The following is a 15,927-nucleotide window of genomic DNA, read 5'->3' on the forward strand; positions in this document are numbered from 1 at the left end:
GTCATCGTGCAGAAATTAGTGGTTTTTCATCATATATGAGCCAGATCATCCAAAATCACTCATTTCATGAGTAGTTTCATCAGGCACAGAATAGTAGTTCATAATCTCTCTTTTGGCTGTTTTCTACTTACTCTGCATCAAAAAAGAGTATTTGCCAGGATAACAGCAGAAAAGGCACTTACCATGTCATGGTGCAGAAATTAGTGGTTTTTCATCATACATGAGCCAGATCATCCAAAATCACTCATTTCATGAGTACTTTCATCAGGCACAGAATAGTAGTTCATAATCTCTCTTTTGGCTGTTTTCTACTTACTCTGCATCAAAAAAGAGTGTTTTGTGAGGATAATAACAGAAAAGGCACTTCCTACGTCATTGTGCAGAAATTCGTAGTTTTTCATCATATATGAGCCTGATCATCCAAAATCACTCATTTCATGAGCAGTTTCATCATACACAGCATGATATCTGGATCTGTCATGTTTGGCCTTTTCCCATGTACTGGGGCTCCAAAAGTAGTGTTTTGCGAGGATGACAGCAGAAAAGGCACTTCCTACGTCATCGTGCAGAAATTAGTTGTTTTTCATCATATATGAGCCTGATCATCCAAAATCACTCATTTCATGAGCAGTTTCATCATACACAGCATGATATCTGGATCTGTCATTTTTGGCCTTTTCCCATGTACTAGGGCTCCAACAGTAGTGTTTTGCGAGGATGACAGCAGAAAAGGCACTTCCTACGTCATCGTGCAGAAATTAGTGGTTTTTCATCATATATGAGCCTGATCATCCAAAATCACTCATTTCATGAGCAGTTTCATCATACAAAGCATGATATCTGGATCTGTCATTTTTGGCCTTTTCCCATGTACTGGGGCTCCAAAAGTAATGTTTTGCGAGGATAACAGCAGAAAAGGCACTTCCCATGTCATTGAGCAGAAATTAGTGGTTTTTCATCAGATCTGAACCAGAATCATCCAAAATCACTCATTTCATAGGCACTTTCACGTTATACAGAATAGTAGTTCATAATCTCTCTTTTGGCCGTTTTCTACTTAGTCTGCACCAAAAAAAGAGTGTTTTGCGATGATAGCAGTAGAAAAGGCTCTTCCCATGTCATGGTGCAGAAATTAGTGGTTTTTCATCAGATCTGAACCTGAATCATCCAAAATCAACAAATTCATGAGCACTTTCATGTTACACAGAATAGTAGTTCATAATCTCTCTTTTGGCCGTTTTCTACCTACTCTGCATCAAAAAAGAGTGTTTTGCGATGATAGCAAAAGAAAAGGTACTTCCCATGTCATTCAATAGAAATTAGTGGTTTTTCATCAGATCTGAACCAGAATCATCTAAAATCACTAAATTCATGAGCACTTTCATGTTACACAGAATAGTAGTTCATAATCTCTCTTTTGGCCGTTTTCTACTTACTCTGCATCAAAAAAGAGTGTTTTGCGATGATTGTAAAAGAAAAGGTACTTCCCATGTTATTCAATAGAAATTAGTGATTTTTCATCAAATCTGAACCCGAATCATCCAAAATCACTAATTTCATGAGCACTTTCATTTTACGCAGAATAGTCATTCATAATCTCTCTTTTGGCTCTTTTCTATTTAATCTGCATCAAAAAAGAGTGTTTTGCAAGCATAACAACAGAAAAGGTCATTCCCATGTCATGATGCAGAAACTAGTGGTTTTTCATCAGATCTGAACCAGAATCATCCAAAATCACTCATTTCATGAGCACTTTCACCTTACACAGTATAGCAGTTCATAATCTCTCTTTTGGCTGTTTTCTACTTACTCTGCATCAAAAAAGAGTGTTTTGCAAGGATAACAACAGAAAAGGCATTATGTCATCGTGCAGTAATTAGTGGTTTTTCATCATATATGAGCCAGATCATCCAAAATCACTCATTCTGCATCAAAAAGAGTGTTTTGCCAGGATAACAGCAGAAAAGGTACTACCCATGTCATTGAGCAGAAATTAGTGGTTTTTCGTCATGCATGAGCCAGATCATCCAAAATCACTAAATTCATAAGCACTTTCATCTTACGCAGAATAGTCATTCATATTCTCTCTTTTGGCTGTTTTCGACTTCGCATCAAAAAAGAGTGTTTTGCGAGGATAACAACAGAAAAGGTACTTCCCATGTCATTCAAAAGAAATTAATGATTTCTCATCAGATCTGAACCTGAATCATTCAAAATCACTAAATTCATGAGCACTTTCATGTTACACAGAATAGTAGTTCTCTTTTGGCCATTTTCCACTTACTCTGCATCAAAAAAGAGTGTTTTGTGAGGATAACAACAAAAAAGGCATTTCCTGTGTCATCGTGCAGAAATTAGTGGTTTTTCATCATATATGAGCCAGATCATCCAAAATCACTCATTTCATGAGTAGTTTCATCAGGCACAGAATAGTAGTTCATAATCTCTCTTTTGGCTGTTTTCTCCTTACTCTGCACCAAAAAAGAGTGTTTTGCGAGGATAACAACAGAAAAGGCACTTCTTATGTCATCGTGCAGAAATGAGTGGTTTTTCATCATATATGAGCCTGATCATCCAAAATCACTCATTTCATGAGTATTTTCATCAGGCACAGAATAGTAGTTCATAATCTCTCTTTTGACTGTTTTCTACTTACTCTGCATCAAAAAAGAGTGTTTTGCGAGGATAACAACAGAAACGGCACTTCCTATGTCATTGTGCAGAAATGAGTGGTTTTTCATCATATATGAGCCAGATCATCCAAAATCACTCATTTCATGAGCAGTTTCATCATTACAGAATGGTATCTGGATCTGTTATTTCTGGCCTTTTCCCATGTACTGGGGCTCCAAAAGTAGTGTTTTGCGAGGATGACAGCAGAAAAGGCACTTCCCATGTCATTGAGCAGAAATTAGTGGTTTTTCATCAGATCTGAACCAGAATCATCCAAAATCACTCATTTCATAGGCACTTTCACGTTACACAGAATAGTAGTTCATAATCTCTCTTTTGGCTGTTTTCTACTTACTCTGCATCAAAAGAGAGTGTTTTGCGAGGATAATAACAGAAAAGGCACTTCCTATGTCATCGTGCAGAAATTAGTGGTTTTTCATCATATATGAGCCAGATCATCCAAAATCACTCATTTCATGAGTAGTTTCATCAGGCACAGAATAGTAGTTCATAATCTCTCTTTTGGCTGTTTTCTACTTACTCTGCATCAAAAAGAGTATTTGCCAGGATAACAGCAGAAAAGGCACTTACCATGTCATGGTGCAGAAATTAGTGGTTTTTCATCATATATGAGCCAGATCATCCAAAATCACTCATCTCATGAGTACTTTCATCAGGCACAGAATAGTAGTTCATAATCTCTCTTTTGGCTGTTTTCTACTTACTCTGCATCAAAAAAAGAGTGTTTTGCGAGGATAACAACAGAAATGGCACTTCCTACGTCATCGTGCAGAAATTCGTGGTTTTTCATCATATATGAGCCTGATCATCCAAAATCACTCATTTCATGAGCAGTTTCATCATACACAGCATGATATCTGGATCTGTCATTTTTGGCCTTTTCCCATGTACTAGGGCTCCAAAAGTAGTGTTTTGCGAGGATGACAGCAGAAAAGGCACTTCCTACGTCATCGTGCAGAAATTAGTGGTTTTTCATCATATATGAGCCTGATCATCCAAAATCACTCATTTTATGAGCAGTTTCATCATACACAGCATGATATCTGGATCTGTCATTTTTGGCCTTTTCCCATGTACTGGGGCTCCAAAAGTAATGTTTTGCGAGGATGACAGCAGAAAAGGCACTTCCCATGTCATTGAGCAGAAATTAGTGGTTTTTCATCAGATCTGAACCAGAATCATCCAAAATCACTCATTTCATAGGCACTTTCACGTTACACAGAATAGTAGTTCATAATCTCTCTTTTGGCCGTTTTCTACTTAGTCTGCACCAAAAAAAGAGTGTTTTGCGATGATAGCAGTAGAAAAGGCTCTTCCCATGTCATGGTGCAGAAATTAGTGGTTTTTCATCAGATCTGAACCTGAATCATCCAAAATCAACAAATTCATGAGCAGTTTCATCATACACAGCATGATATCTGGATCTGTCATTTTTGGCCTTTTCCCATGTACTGGGGCTCCAAAAGTAATGTTTTTGCGAGGATGACAGCAGAAAAGGCACTTCCCATGTCATTGAGCAGAAATTAGTGGTTTTTCATCAGATCTGAACCAGAATCATCCAAAATCACTCATTTCATAGGCACTTTCACATTACACAGAATAGTAGTTCATAATCTCTCTTTTGGCCGTTTTCTACTTAGTCTGCACCAGAAAAAGAGTGTGTTGCGATGATAGCAGTAGAAAAGGCTCTTCCCATGTCATGGTGCAGAAATTAGTGGTTTTTCATCAGATCTGAACCTGAATCATCCAAAATCAACAAATTCATGAGCACTTTCATGTTACACAGAATAGTAGTTCATAATCTCTCTTTTGGCCGTTTTCTACCTACTCTGCATCAAAAAAGAGTGTTTTGCGATGATAGCAAAAGAAAAGGTACTTCCCATGTCATTCAATAGAAATTAGTGGTTTTTCATCAGATCTGAACCAGAATCATCTAAAATCACTAAATTCATGAGCACTTTCATGTTACACAGAATAGTAGTTCATAATCTCTCTTTTGGCTCTTTTGTATTTAATCTGCATCAAAAGAGTGTTTTGCAAGCATAACAACAGAAAAGGTCATTCCCATGTCATGATGCAGAAACTAGTGGTTTTTCATCATATATGAGCCTGATTCTCCAAAATCACTCATTTCATGAGCAGTTTCATCATACACAGAATGGTATCTGGATCTGTCATTTTTGGCCTTGTCCCACATACTGGGGCTCCAAAATGAGTGTTTTGCGAGGATAACAGCAGAAAAGGCACTTCCCATGTCATTCTACAGAAATTAATGGTTTTTCATCAGATCTAAACCAGAATCATCCAAAATCACTAAATTTATGAGCACTTTCATGTTACACACAGTAGTAGTTCATAATCTCTCTTTTGGCCGTTTTCTACTTACTCTGCATCAAAAAGAGTGTTTTCCGATGATAGCAAAAGAAAAGGCACTTCCCATGTCATGATGCAGAAATTAGTGGTTTTTCATCAGATCTGAACCAGAATCATCCAAAATCACTCATTTCATGAGCACTTTCACCTTACACAGTATAGCAGTTCATAATCTCTCTTTTGGCTGTTTTCTACTTACTCTGCATCAAAAAAGAGTGATTTTGCAAGGATAACAACAGAAAAGGCATTATGTCATCGTGCAGTAATTAGTGGTTTTTCATCATATATGAGCCAGATCATCCAAAATCACTCATTCTGCATCAAAAAGAGTGTTTTGCCAGGATAGCAGCAGAAAAGGTACTACCCATATCATTGAGCAGAAATTAGTGGTTTTTCGTCATGCATGAGCCAGATCATCCAAAATCACTAAATTCATAAGCACTTTCATCTTACGCAGAATAGTCATTCATATTCTCTCTTTTGGCTGTTTTCGACTTCGCATCAAAAAAGAGTGTTTTGCGAGGATAACAACAGAAAAGATACTTCCCATGTCATGGTGCAGAAATTAATGATTTCTCATCAGATCTGAACCTGAATCATTCAAAATCACTAAATTCATGAGCACTTTCATGTTACACAGAATAGTAGTTCTCTTTTGGCCATTTTCCACTTACTCTGCATCAAAAAAGAGTGTTTTGTGAGGATAACAACAGAAAAGGCATTTCCTGTGTCATCGTGCAGAAATTAGTGGTTTTTCATCATATATGAGCCAGATCATCCAAAATCACTCATTTCATGAGTAGTTTCATCAGGCACAGAATAGTAGTTCATAATCTCTCTTTTGGCTGTTTTCTCCTTACTCTGCACCAAAAAAGAGTGTTTTGCGAGGATAACAACAGAAAAGGCACTTCCTATGTCATCGTGCAGAAATGAGTGGTTTTTCATCATATATGAGCCTGATCATCCAAAATCACTCATTTCATGAGTACTTTCATCAGGCACAGAATAGTAGTTCATAATCTCTCTTTTGACTGTTTTCTACTTACTCTGCATCAAAAAAGAGTGTTTTGCGAGGATAACAACAGAAAAGGCACTTCCTATGTCATTGTGCAGAAATGAGTGGTTTTTCATCATATATGAGCCAGATCATCCAAAATCACTCATTTCATGAGCAGTTTCATCATTACAGAATGGTATCTGGATCTGTTATTTCTGGCCTTTTCCCATGTACTGGGGCTCCAAAAGTAGTGTTTTGCGAGGATAACAGCAGAAAAGGCACTTCCCATGTCATTGAGCAGAAATGAATGGTTTTTCATCAGATCTGAACCTGAATCATCCAAAATCACTAATTTCATGAGCACTTTCATCTTACGCAGAATAGTCATTCATAATCTCTCTTTTGGCTGTTTTCGACTTTGCATCAAAAAAGAATGTTTTGTGAGGATAACAACAGAAAAGGCACTTCCTACGTCATCGTGCAGAAATTAGTGGTTTTTCATCATATATGAGCCAGATCATCCAAAATCACTCATTTCATGAGTAATTTCATCAGGCACAGAATAGTAGTTCATAATCTCTCTTTTGGCTGTTTTCTACTTACTCTGCATCAAAAAAGAGTATTTGCCAGGATAACAGCAGAAAAGGCACTTACCATGTCATGGTGCAGAAATTAGTGGTTTTTCATCATATATGAGCCAGATCATCCAAAATCACTCATCTCATGAGTACTTTCATCAGGCACAGAATAGTAGTTCATAATCTCTCTTTTGGCTGTTTTCTACTTACTCTGCATCAAAAAAAGAGTGTTTTGCGAGGATGACAGCAGAAAAGGCACTTCCTACGTCATCGTGCAGAAATTAGTTGTTTTTCATCATATATGAGCCTGATCGTCCAAAATCACTCATTTCATGAGCAGTTTCATCATACACAGCATGATATCTGGATCTGTCATTTTTGGCCTTTTCCCATGTACTGGGGCTCCAAAAGTAGTGTTTTGCGAGGATGACAGCAGAAAAGGCACTTCCTACGTCATCGTGCAGAAATTAGTTGTTTTTCATCATATATGAGCCTGATCATCCAAAATCACTCATTTCATGAGCAGTTTCATCATACACAGCATGATATCTGGATCTGTCATTTTTGGCCTTTTCCCATGTACTAGGGCTCCAAAAGTAGTGTTTTGCGAGGATGACAGCAGAAAAGGCACTTCCTACGTCATCGTGCAGAAATTAGTGGTTTTTCATCATATATGAGCCTGATCATCCAAAATCACTCATTTTATGAGCAGTTTCATCATACACAGCATGATATCTGGATCTGTCATTTTTGGCCTTTTCCCATGTACTGGGGCTCCAAAAGTAATGTTTTGCGAGGATGACAGCAGAAAAGGCACTTCCCATGTCATTGAGCAGAAATTAGTGGTTTTTCATCAGATCTGAACCAGAATCATCCAAAATCACTCATTTCATAGGCACTTTCACATTACACAGAATAGTAGTTCATAATCTCTCTTTTGGCCGTTTTCTACTTAGTCTGCACCAAAAAAAGAGTGTTTTGCGATGATAGCAGTAGAAAAGGCTCTTCCCATGTCATGGTGCAGAAATTAGTGGTTTTTCATCAGATCTGAACCTGAATCATCCAAAATCAACAAATTCATGAGCACTTTCATGTTACACAGAATAGTAGTTCATAATCTCTCTTTTGGCCGTTTTCTACCTACTCTGCATCAAAAAAGAGTGTTTTGCGATGATAGCAAAAGAAAAGGTACTTCACATGTCATTCAATAGAAATTAGTGGTTTTTCATCAGATCTGAACCAGAATCATCTAAAATCACTAAATTCATGAGCACTTTCATGTTACACAGAATAGTAGTTCATAATCTCTCTTTTGGCCGTTTTCTACTTACTCTGCATCAAAAAAGAGTGTTTTGCGATGATAGTAAAAGAAAAGGTACTTCCCATGTAATTCAATAGAAATTAGTGATTTTTCATCAAATCTGAACCTGAATCATCCAAAATCACTAATTTCATGAGCACTTTCATTTTACGCAGAATAGTCATTCATAATCTCTCTTTTGGCTCTTTTCTATTTAATCTGCATCAAAAGAGTGTTTTGCAAGCATAACAACAGAAAAGGTCATTCCCATGTCATGATGCAGAAACTAGTGGTTTTTCATCATATATGAGCCTGATTCTCCAAAATCACTCATTTCATGAGCAGTTTCATCATACACAGAATGGTATCTGGATCTGTCATTTTTGGCCTTGTCCCACATACTGGGGCTCCAAAATGAGTGTTTTGCGAGGATAACAGCAGAAAAGGCACTTCCCATGTCATTCAACAGAAATTAATGGTTTTTCATCAGATCTGAACCAGAATCATCCAAAATCACTAAATTTATGAGCACTTTCATGTTACACACAGTAGTAGTTCATAATCTCTCTTTTGGCCGTTTTCTACTTACTCTGCATCAAAAAGAGTGTTTTCCGATGATAGCAAAAGAAAAGGCACTTCCCATGTCATGATGCAGAAATTAGTGGTTTTTCATCAGATCTGAACCAGAATCATCCAAAATCACTCATTTCATGAGCACTTTCACCTTACACAGTATAGCAGTTCATAATCTCTCTTTTGGCTGTTTTCTACTTACTCTGCATCAAAAAAGAGTGTTTTGCAAGGATAACAACAGAAAAGGCATTATGTCATCGTGCAGTAATTAGTGGTTTTTCATCATATATGAGCCTGATCATCCAAAATCACTCATTCTGCATCAAAAAGAGTGTTTTGCCAGGATAACAGCAGAAAAGGCACTTCCTATGTCATTGTGCAGAAATGAGTGGTTTTTCATCATATATGAGCCAGATCATCCAAAATCACTAATTTCATGAGCAGTTTCATCATTACAGAATGGTATCTGGATCTGTCATTTCTGGCCTTTTCCCATGTACTGGGGCTCCAAAAGTAGTGTTTTGCGAGGATAACAGCAGAAAAGGCACTTCCCATGTCATTGAGCAGAAATGAATGGTTTTTCATCAGATCTGAACCTGAATCATCCAAAATCACTAATTTCATAAGCACTTTCATCTTACGCAGAATAGTAGTTCATAATCTCTCTTTTGGCTGTTTTCTACTTAGTCTGCACCAAAAAAAGAGTGTTTTGCGATGATAGCAGTAGAAAAGGCTCTTCCCATGTCATGGTGCAGAAATTAGTGGTTTTTCATCAGATCTGAACCTGAATAATCCAAAATCACTAAATTCATGAGCACTTTCATGTTACACAGAATAGTAGTTCATAATCTCTCTTTTGGCCGTTTTCTACTTACTCTGCATCAAAAAAGAGTGTTTTGCGATGATAGTAAAAGAAAAGGTACTTCCCATGTCATTCAATAGAAATTAGTGGTTTTTCATCATATATGAGCCAGATCATCCAAAATCACTCATTTCATGAGCAGTTTCATCATTACAGAATGGTATCTGGATCTGTCATTTCTGGCCTTTTCCCATGTACTGGGGCTCCAAAAGTAGTGTTTTGCAAGGATAACAGCAGAAAAGGCACTTCCCATGTCATTGAGCAGAAATGAATGGTTTTTCATCAGATCTGAACCTGAATCATCCAAAATCACTCATTTCATAAGCACTTTCATCTTACGCAGAATAGTCATTCATAATCTCTCTTTTGGCTGTTTTCGACTTTGCATCAAAAAAGAGTGTTTTGTGAGGATAACAACAGAAATGGCACTTCCTACGTCATTGTGCAGAAATTAGTGGTTTTTCATCATATATGAGCCTGATCATCCAAATCACTCATTTCATGAGCAGTTTCATCATACACAGCATGATATCTGGATCTGTAATTTTTGGCCTTTTCCCATGTACCGGGGCTCCAAAAGTAGTGTTTTGCGAGGATGACAGCAGAAAAGGCACTTCCCATGTCATTGAGCAGAAATCAGTGGTTTTTCATCACATCTGAACCAGAATCATCCAAAATCACTCATTTCATGAGCACTTTCACCTTACACAGAATAGCAGTTCATAATCTCTCTTTTGGCTGTTTTCTACTTTGCATTAAGAAAAGAGTGTTTTGCCAGGATAACAGTGGATATCCGCTGTTATCCTGGCAAAACTAATATCTGCAGCACTTCCTATGTCATGCTGCAGATATTAGTGGTTTTTCATCAGATCATCCAAAATCACTAATTTCATGAGCACTTTCACCCTATCCCTAACCCCAACCCTATTTGATCCAGACTCACACCTAATGTTTGATTCTGCTAGCAGAGTCATGGCACACACAGCTTATGCTTTTTTATGTGTCTCTATCAACTTCACTGCTGTTCACAACAAACTAGTCACTTTTCATCACATTCAATCCAGACTCATCCCAAACGCTTAATTCTACTAGCAGAGTCTTGGCACACACAACATATGTTTTTTCATGTGTTTCTAGCCATTTCACTGCTATTCCACACAGACTAGTCATTTTTAATCAGATTTGAGCCAGAATCATCCCAAATCAGTAATTATATGACCATATTCATCCTGCAGAGAATTGTTCAAAACAAACTAGTCACTTTTCATCAGATTTGATTCAGACTCACACCTAATGCTTGATTCTGCTAGCAGAGTCACAGCACACACAGCATATGCTTTTTCATGTGTTTCTATTAATTTCAATGTTATTCCACACAAACTAGTCACTTTTCATCATATTTGATCCAGACTCACACCTAAGGCTTGATTCTGCTAGCAGAGTCACTGCACACAGAGCATATGCTTTTTTAAGTGGCTCTATCAATTTCTCTGCTATTCGACACAGACTAGTCACTTTTCATCAGATTTGATCCAGACTTACACCCAAAGCTTGATTCTGCTAGCAGAGTCAGGGCATGCACAGAATACGCTTTTTCATGTGTTTCTATGAATTTCAATGTTATTCCACACAATCTAGTCACTTTTCATCATATTAGATCCAGACTCTTCCCGAATGCTTAATTCTACCAGCAGAGTCCCGGTACACACAGCATATGCTTTTTTATGTGTCTCTATCAATTTCACTGCTACTACCCCAACTATGAATTGTTTAAGCTTCTGCCGTCTAGTAAACGGTACCAAAGCCTCAAAGCTTGGACCAGCAGGCTCTGGGACAGTTTTTTCCACCAGACAACCAGGCTTACGAAAAATGAACACTAATTACCTGTCTGCACATTACACACACACACACACTCACACAGCAGTTTACAAACACTACACTATACATATCACTACCACACTATAAATCTTACTTCATTGTGTTTCTGTCTTACATGCTATATTGCTGTTACTGTGCTGCTATATTGCTGTTTGATTGCTGTTTGATTGATTATTGCTAGTTGTTGCTGCTGCAAAGTCGAGGGACACACACACCAACACTAACTTAGCTGGTAGGCAGCAGGTTACTGTTAACGTACTTACTAGCAGTAAATAGGAGCAGTTGGGCGGTCTGATGTTTCTTTAATTAATAGTACTAGTAACTTATCAAGCTAGATGACTAAACTTATTAACACTAGCATACTAGCTCACACTCAAAGTCTTTCTCAGGTCACAACTTGCCACAGTTTTTTTATTTAATGTTTAGGAGCTTAAACATGTAACTGGTCAACTGACAAATGTGTCTTATTTTAACGTTACTATGACTGATATGAGATTCTGAGATTCCAGAACTCATTGGTCGAGATCATCTTCCCACAGTGTGATTCATCCAATGATTGTACAACATTCATTTGAATCTGCGCGCACTTTTTTGATCTGTCTGAAGCACGGAGTCTACAGAGACATTTTCTATGTTTAAATTTATACGTTTTTTTTCAACTATTTTAAGGTCTTTCATCCATGTCTTACATCACTTCACCCCCATATTACCCATATTATCAAAGTTCGAGCCTTGCTTGAACTGTTGAGTCCTAGCATCAAATCTGAGTCTTACATACATCTCTCTGATTGATGAACATAAGCTGACTGTTTGGGTTTTAATATTCAGAGAAGAAAAATTAGATCTACAAATGATTGCACCCTCACAAAGAAAAAACTCATGGATACTACATATGCAATTTCAAGTTGTGGTCTAACACAATGTATTGAGAGATAGCTTTCAACATTTTTAAAGTGGATTTACAGCCTTTACTATAGCTACCTTCAGTTTTTGAAATGAAATTACTTATCTTTTTTAAAATAAGCATGTCAATATGTATGATAACAAAAAACACTGTCAGGGCAGCATCTCACAAAAAGAACAAATGAAGTTGTCAGCTCTCACAAATAAGTGTATATCACTTTTTTAATGATGCACACCAGCAAAATACAGACACGTCTCAGCTCTAGGCTTTCCTCAGCGTTACTGAAACAATTGTGGGTGTGACCCCTACTAAACAGCAGCCAGGAACCTGCTGGTGATTACTTATCTTGCAAGGCAGCTGGATTCGCAAGATCATGACATCACGAGAGAATCCATCTTGTCAGGCTCAAGTTATGCACTTGTATCTGAACTTGAATGGGGACAAAATAATTTAATTGTGTGGCTCCTCTAGACTCTCAAATGTTTGGACCAAATGGATGAAATTCTGACGGTGAAACAACTCATTTTGCGGTTGCGTGATGCCCAAAAAAATGTACCCATCATTTTACAGCCACAACAGTTGCAACAGAGTAGTCTGCGGCAGAGCCTATGATGTAAGCAAGTGTCAATAGTGTTTTTGTAATTACTCTCATTGCCAGAGACAAAAGTCCCACAGTTGGGCTTTAACTGTATGAATACATGATATTTTTGAAGGTATATCAACTGTGTACAATCTGTAATAATTATTGCGTTGATTGATCCAACTATACTTAGAAGAGCCCTTGCTTGTGGGTTGTCTCGTTAAACTGCGGAGTGGCTGAGGCCATGCACTGAGGGTTCATGTTCAGGCTAGTTGAAAGGCTCCTACAGTGCTTAAAAAGGCATGGTTGGTCCTGCCTGTCTCAGTACCACTGTTAACCCCTCTTCATATAACTGCTAAGCTAAATACAAGTCCTACTCTACTGCTAGGAGTTGGCAGACCACTATACCAACATCTGTGATTTATTCATATCTACATAATTACAAATAGGCAAGGGACATAATTGTCAATGTCAATCATTAAGAGATCTTTCAGTCTCAACAACCAGGATGGAACATAGGATACAACAAACACACATTTTATGACCATTTGATTTTGATATGTAGCCCCAACACCAATGTGCTGTGCATCAAGACCTAAATACAATAGCTCTCTTTAGCTTCAAATAGCCTATAACTGGCAGGTTCTGAAGAATGATGGGAGTGTACACACAATATATAAAAAAATTCCTCTGAAGAAGAGTGTCAGACAGATATATTGAATAGTTCATTACTGTCAAATACTGTTTATATACAGTAAATCTCATAGATTAATTGGAAAAGTCTGTAGATATATTGGATAGTTGCTTGTAATTACTTTCAAATAATGTTTATATAAAGTTATGATTATTAAAATTATGTTTTTGTAAGCCATTTTCACATGATCCTATTTTTTGTACAGTATAAAACCAATATTTGCTTGGAATTTACTGTAAATAGATGAGATAATCACATACAATTAAAGCCTAAAACTCTCAAGATACCCTTAATGGGTGTTAAAGGAGGGTAATTTGAATTTAATTTTACATAACTTTATTGTGTTTTACATCCAGAAATCTATGCTTTGATGTGACATTCTTAAGGATAAAATGGATAATTCTATGAATTTACAAAAGAATACTGTATAAAAGAAGCCTTCATTTAAATAAGGTAATTCTTCAATGTTTTCCTTTTTTTGTGCAGATTTATACATTTGTTTAACATCCTAGCAATATTTTATAATGAATTGCTATTTTTATTTTACAATAGTTGGACTGTAAAAATGCAGATAATGTCTACAGTAGATATCTATATATTTTTTTTTAAATTCTCTGTAGAATAACAAAAGGATTTTTTACTGTTATTTGACACTAACTGTTTGGCACCTTTTGCTGCCAGACTTTCTACCATTTTTTTACTTTTTTTTTTTTTTTTTTTTACATTTTTTTACATTAAATTTAAAGTAAAAAAACAGAAAGTTGCCTTAATTTTCCATTAAGTAATAGGATGTGTATTTTTTGTATTTTTACATAGAATTCAATGTAATTTAACATTCAAGACCATTAAGTAATTGAATCCTGTTAAAAAAACTATAATATTCCATTATTTTAATTTACAGATTGCAGCCTTTATTTTATGGTGAATATTTTTAATAAAAATAATTTACTGTGTTTTATGGTATTAACACTTAATGTAGAAAAAAACTGTAAAATAATACAGTAAATTTCTTTGAAATAACTTTTTTTTTTTTTTACAGTGTGGATCTGATGAGAGAATGCTATTTTCCACCATGAAAGTAGAAAGGCTTTTTCTGGTGAGATGCTCCCAAAACACTGTTTTTAAGGAAGAAGAAGTGGAAAACAGGTAGAAGTGAAAGAAAAAGGTATCACTGTTTTTCTGTGATTCTGGGTTAGATCTGATGAGAAAACACAATTTTTTCCACTATGAGACTGGAGAGGTGTTTTGCTAAGGATAAGCTCCCAGTATACTGTTTGTGCAGAAGAAACAGTGGAAAATGGACAGTACAGAAGACAAAAGGTTTTTGTTTGTCCATCCTGAAACTCTTCATGGAATCACTGTTTTTCCATGGTTCTGGGCTAGATCTGATCAGAAAAAGATATAGACAAAACACGTTTCTAAGTGAAAACAAAAGGTCTTTGACTGTCTACAGTGAAATTCTTTATACAATCAGTGTTTTTCTATGAGTCTGGGTTAGACCTGATGAGAAAACATTAATTTTTCCACCATGAAAGTCGGAAAGGTGTTTTTCTAGGGTGAAGCTAAAAGAGCAGTGTTTTTACAGCAGAAACAGTGGAAAATGAAAATGAAGGTCTTTGTCTATCATTCGTGAAACTCTTCAATGGTGGAAAAACTGTGTATTCTTATCAATATAGCTCTCAGTGATGAAAAAGAGTTGTTTTCTGAAAGTGTTTCACAAAAGTCAGACAAAAACCTGTATCCTTCATTTTTCCCCCGCTTTCAAAATGTCTCCTATAAAAACAGTGTTCTAGGAAAAACACCTGTACACTCCAATTGTGGAAAAATAGCATTTTCTCTTCAATATGTCTCACAATAATCAAAAACAGTGGTTTTTGAAAGTCTTTTAGAATACTCAGCCTCATTCTTTCTTCATGTGTTTGCTTGCCCATTGCAGTCTATTGTGAAAACTGTGTTCTGGGAGCTTCTCCCAAGCAAAACACCTTTCCACTTTCATGGTGGAAAAATAGCATTTTCTAATCAGGTCTAGCCCAAAATCATCAAAAACAGTGATTGTAGAAAGAGTTTCAGGAAGATAGACAAAAACCTTTTTTCTCCACATCTGTCTGTTTTTCCACTGGGAGTTATTTTTTACAAGAGAATCACTACTTCCATGGTGGAAAAATCGTGTCTTCTCATCCATATAGCTCACAATGATGAAAAACAATGGTTTTCAAAAGAGTTCCAAAAAATCAGCGAAACACCTGTTTTCTTCACATTCCCCCTGTTTTAAATTCCACTGCTGTACAGTTTTTTACTGCTGTAAAAACTGTGCTCTGAGACAATCTGCCAAGAAAACCACATTTCCACCTCTATGGTGGAAAAGTAGCATTTTCTCATCAATATAGCTCACAATGATGAAAAACAGTGGTTCTAGAAAGTGATTTAGTAAAGTCAAACAAAAACTTGTTTTCTTCATATTTCCCCAGTTTTCAATCTCTCTACTGTTAAAACT

This window comes from Thunnus maccoyii, chromosome 22 (assembly GCF_910596095.1).
Source record: "Thunnus maccoyii chromosome 22, fThuMac1.1, whole genome shotgun sequence".
Lineage (NCBI taxonomy): Eukaryota > Metazoa > Chordata > Actinopteri > Scombriformes > Scombridae > Thunnus > Thunnus maccoyii.